Genomic DNA, 5,417 nt, shown 5'->3' with positions numbered 1-5,417 from the left:
TGACGGTGTCTTGGGTTTTTTGTATTGATCCTGAGTTGTTATACGATCTAACAGCCATCCCGCCAAATTGCTAGATGTCCTGGCTGGTTCCAGTCGTCTCTTTGAAGATGACAGGATTTCCTATGGACGCGATCCCACCATTTGTAAACGGAGATAGTCTCTCTACATCCTGTTTCCGCGGACACCTGCCACGGCACGTTGAGTAGAAATGGTTGAGGCGGACATCCTCGCCGTACCCCGATCTGAGAGGGAAGGGGTTCAATATTTTACCATTAACTCAATGTCATCTGCAGGCCTTTTGTTTCCTTCGTCATGTGGATCTCATTCCCATCTATCCCTAGTTTCCTGAGAGTTTGGGTTTCTGTAAGTCATGTACAGGTATTGAAGTTTATCAAATGCTTTTCGTCATGTGTGAAGACAACAACGTAGGGACGCCTGGGTGGCTCTGTGAGTTCAGCGCTGATTCTTGAGTCCAGCTCGGGTCATGATCTCAGGGTCGTCAAATCGAGCCCCACGGTGGGCTCTGCATTGGCTGCGGTGCCTGCCTGGATTCTCTCTCTCCCTCTTCCTCAACCTCTACCCCCTCAGCCTCTCTAAGAAAGAAAGAAAGGGAGGGAGGGAGGAAGGAGGGAGGAGGGAGGAAGGAGGGAGGAGGGAGGGAGGGAGGAAGGAGGAAGGGGGGGAGGGAGGAGGGAGGAAAGAAGGAGGGAGGGGGGAGGGAGGAAGGAGGGAGGAGGGAGGGGGGAGGGAGGAAGGAATAAACCTGGCGAGTGAAGACAATGCTATCCCTTTCCCCCTCCTCTGTGGGTGCGGTGAATTACACCGATTCGTCTTCAGGCCGACCTCGTACTCCTTGACGAACCCCACTTGACATAGTGTGTCGTGCTCTGTGCGTCTCAGCGGACCCCGTCTGCCAGTATGGTGACAAGGGCATCCGCATTCCAGTTCCTGCGATGTTCTCTCACTTGGTTTCCGGACAGTGTCCTTGCCAGGCCGGGGCGCCAGAGCTACCCGTCCTAGTCCCTTCTCCCTGAGTGTGTGGCTGAAGCCAGCGTTACCCCACCTGGCGAGCCATCGGGTCTAGACTTCTCGTGAACGGGGTTTAAAACACAGTTTCCATGTCTTCAACCCGCAGAGGGCTGTTCAGGTTCCCTTTCTCTCTGTCCCTTAGTTTCGAAGAGTCTTATTTTTCAAGGAATGCTGACCTTCCAGCCAACAGGAGTTTAGCCTAAAAGTGGACGTGACGCGCCCCGTCCCATGTTACGTGGGTCACGCCCATGTGCTGGGTCTTTTGTGCCTCCTGGGGGAAATCTGCCTTTGTCTCCCGACCTCTCCTGTAGGTTTGATCAATAGCCTTCATCCTTCAAGAGAACCGGCTTTCTGTTCGGTGGTTTTCTCTGTCGTTCATCTGTGGTCTACCCGGTGGGCTTCTGCTCGTCTTCATTATATCTTTGCTTCCACTCCCCAGGGCTTTAATTCTCTCCGCTTCTTCTAGCTTCCTGAGTCCAGTAGCTTCGACCATTTCTTCTGGATCTTTCCAGCTTCTGGGCGTGTACACGAAAGTCACGGTGTCCCCTTCAGGAGCTTTCCCACCTGCTTCCTGCCGCAGTCGCCTTCTGCAGATTCAAAATAACTCCTCATTTTCTCTGTAGTTCCTATTAAATCCTGTCACTGGACTTCTCAACATTGAGGGAATTTCTATTTACCTCTTCGTTTCGTTGTCAGTTTCTAATACAATTCCTCTTGGGTCCGAAAACTGTCCTTCCGTTCTCTTGGGTTCCTTGAGACGGACGCACGGCCAGGCTGGCGGCTGCCAGGGCGTGCATCCCGAGTGCACTCGGGAGGACTGTCCGCGTGTCCTTGTCGCGTGCATCCATCTAAATAATGCTCAGTTTTCCTACATTTGTACTGAGTGGTTTTGCGTTTGTCACGCCGGTCAGTGAGGGAAGAGTGCTGAGATCTCCACCTGTGAGCCCAGAATGTTCCCTTTTCTTTCTACCGGGTTTTGCTTTCAATATGTCGAAGTCACGTCATCAGACTCACGCCCGGTTGGGATTATTATGCGCTTCTCATGAATGGGCCACTTTCTCATGTGCGGATCTTAAGACACTTCCCGGGATGAGTCTCCGCTCCGCACATCTGAGCCGGGAGGCTCGCTTCCCTGCCCGGGGGGAGGGAGCGCTCACCCCTTGGAAGAGTGAATGGGCTCAAGCAGACGCAGCAACGTGTGGTGCAGACCCAGGTCACGGGAGGCACTGTGGCTCTCTCAGATCACTCGCGCGGAGGGAGGCTATCCGCCGTGTCACCCAGGCTGCAAAGATGCTCACGTGGCCAGGAACTAAGGCCTCCTGCCAACAGTGGGCCAGAGCCCACGGCCAAGTGAGCATGCCATCTTAGAAGTGGACACTCCAGTTCCAGCCAGAACGTCAGGGGTCCACAGACCTGGTCCCCGGCGTGACGGCAGCCACGGGACAGACCCTGAGCCGGAGCTACCCACGGAAGTCCCTCCCAAATTCCTGACCTACAGAAGCTGCGAGATGATTCAAGTTTGGTGTTTTAAGATGTTAAATTTCAGAATAAGTGGTTGTGAAGCAATCGATTCCTTGTGCAATCATTATGAGATGCCCTTTCGCCCCCGTCTCTGGCAATGTGCCACCCCCGGGAGTCTGCTCAGCATGAAATTAATGCAGCAGCCGAGGCTGCCTTGTGATTCTCACCAACACGGCCCCCTCTTCATTCTCTTCCTGTCCACCTGCGTCTTGATATTTGGAGTCTGTCTCTTGGAAGCAGCATACTGCTGGGTGGTATTTTCCTTCTCCAATGGGAAAAATCTCTGCTTTTTAATCAGAGGGTGTAGTCCGCTTACATTTAACATAATTGCGATTATGTTATGGATACGGCTGTGGGCAAGCTTGCCATCTTGTCATGGGCTTCCTTTCCGCGGCTCATGGTCAATGTCCCACTGTTCTTCCTCTCTTGCTTCTCTTGGATTCGGAAAATGATGTTTGGTGCTCCAGGTCAACTTCTCTACCGGCTTTTTACTCTGGCGGTTGTATCCGGAGACTACGACACGCCCCTTTAACTTGCCGCCGATAACATACGGGCTCTGCAGTGTCGATCGAGTCCCCGGCACTTCTCCAGCCATTTGGGCTATTGCTAGATACTTTATTTCTATGTCGGTGATAAATCCCAACCTCCACGTTCACTGCTCTTGCTTTACATGGTCTGTAGATTTCTAAATAAATAAAGAAAAAAATGTCCCTGTATAGTCACCATATATTTGTCTTCCCTGGTGCAGTTTCTACTTTCTTTTTTTATTTGTTTATTTTAAGAGATTTTATTTTTTTAGTTGTTTATTTGAGGGAGAGTGAGAGCTAGAGAGAGAGCGTGAGCACACACACAGGGAGAGGGAGAAGCAGGCTCCGCGCTGAGCAGGGAGCCCTATGCGGAGCTGGATCTCAGGACCCCGGGATCACGACCTGAGCCCAAGGCAGACACTTAACCGACTGAGCCACCCGGGTGCCCCTCTATTTCTACTTTCATCTGCTTTGTTCCTCTTCAGCCCAAAAAACTTCCTTTCACGCTTCGTGTCTAATGACCACAATTACAGCTTTTGTCTATCTGAAATGTCTTTACTTGCCCTTTGTCTTCTAGGATATTTTCACCGAGTATAAAACTCAGCTTAACAGGGTTTTCTCTCTTTCTCTCTCTCAGCATTTAAAAATGCCATCCCATGGCATCTGGCTACCATAATTTCAGAGGGCAAATCACATTTAATTATTATCATTGGTTCCCTCAATACAATGCATCTTTTTTCTCTGGGTCCTTTTGAAATTTTTACCTCTGCATTTCATCAGCTTGACCATGAAGTGCTTTGATGGGGTTGTTTTTGTATTGGTTCTGCTTGGGATTCACAGAGCTTCCCAGATAATGCCTCCCCATGATGTCTACCCCCTTTGTAATGTAAATACTCCACCTGGGAGCCTTGATGGCCAGAACGGACTTTTTCTAATCATACACTATATCTGTCTATAAAAGACACACTGTAGATTCAAAGGCACAAATCGGTTGAATGCAAAATGATTTTTCACGTGAACAATAATGCAAGGGAAGCTAGAGTGACTATGCTAATACCAGACAAGATCGACTCTAAGTAAATACAGACAAAGAAGGACCTTTCTTTGAAGATGAAAGGATCATTCCGTCAACAAGACACAACAACTCTAAACACACGTGTCTGTGGGGTGCTGAACGAGGCCGCCTAAAAGACATCCAGATCCTCACCCATGCAACCTCGGGATATCACCTTACGTGATAAGAGGGACTTTGCAGGTGCAATTAAATTAAGGATCTTGGGATGGCGATGGGGATTCCCTTGGATTAGTTGGGGGTCCCAATGTAATAAGGACCAGGGTCCTTATAAAAGGGAGGCAGGAGGACCAGGGAAAAGAGAGAGCAGAAAGAAGATGGTGGAAGCAAGTTTGGAGAGAGAAGACATACCAATAGTCGTGCGGCTGGGACAGCCGCCTTCTCACTGTCCTCCCGCAGCGGAGCAAGATCCATCATCTCCCTGCGGCTCTTCTCACAACAGCACCCAACAGCACCCATCCCGTCGCAAGAGCGCCGCACTCACAACCCGATCGCGTCCTAGACATCAGGGCTTCGCCATATGAATTCAGTCCATGGCAGCTGGTTATCATCAGAAGGAGGTAAAGGGGAGGGATCCAGGCCTCTGGCTTATGGGCAAATTGGCAGGACTTCCCCATAGAACAAGTAGGCTGGAGAGCTGGTTTCCTCCTTTCATAGGTGCCTGTGTGCGAGCATACTTCCTCTCCCAGAGAAGGGGACCCAAAGGTTGCCATCCCTGCTCCCAGCATGCACTTGGTATCTTTGAATGCTGAGTCTGCCACACTCAGCTCTGTGCCCGTCGCAGAGTGCAGGCCTGACCCCAGGCAGGAGCTGAGGGTTTGCAGAGTTACTACAGTGTTGGACCTTAAGGAAATCTGCTCTCGGGTCCGGGGAGGCCCTCTGCCCTGACCTGTCCTCCCTCGGTGCTCTGGTGCAGTCTCCTAGCAACCCACCCACCAGCCGACCTTCTCCAGCTAGGGCCTCCTGGGGACCTGTCTGCACTGGACCACCCTCCAGCAACCCCAGGCACCGGGCAGAGGCTTTGAAAAGAGACTCGGCTCCTCTAAACTCAGTGTCTGGAGCTGCTGACGAGAACACTTCGCACCCTGGAAAGCACCCAGTATCTCTTCCGGGCAGCTGGGACCCTGCTGGGCCCAAGGGCTCAACAGACACAAGGCCAGAGGTCAGCAACTGTGACCAGCAAGCCTGCAGATGGGTCGCCTTTCTGGCATTCACAGGGATTAAATATGTTTTAATTAGTTATCAGCACTTATCAATTGGGGGATTTC

This window comes from Meles meles, chromosome 8 (genome assembly GCF_922984935.1).
Source record: "Meles meles chromosome 8, mMelMel3.1 paternal haplotype, whole genome shotgun sequence".
NCBI lineage: Eukaryota > Metazoa > Chordata > Mammalia > Carnivora > Mustelidae > Meles > Meles meles.
Note: the sequence above shows the minus strand (reverse complement) of the source record.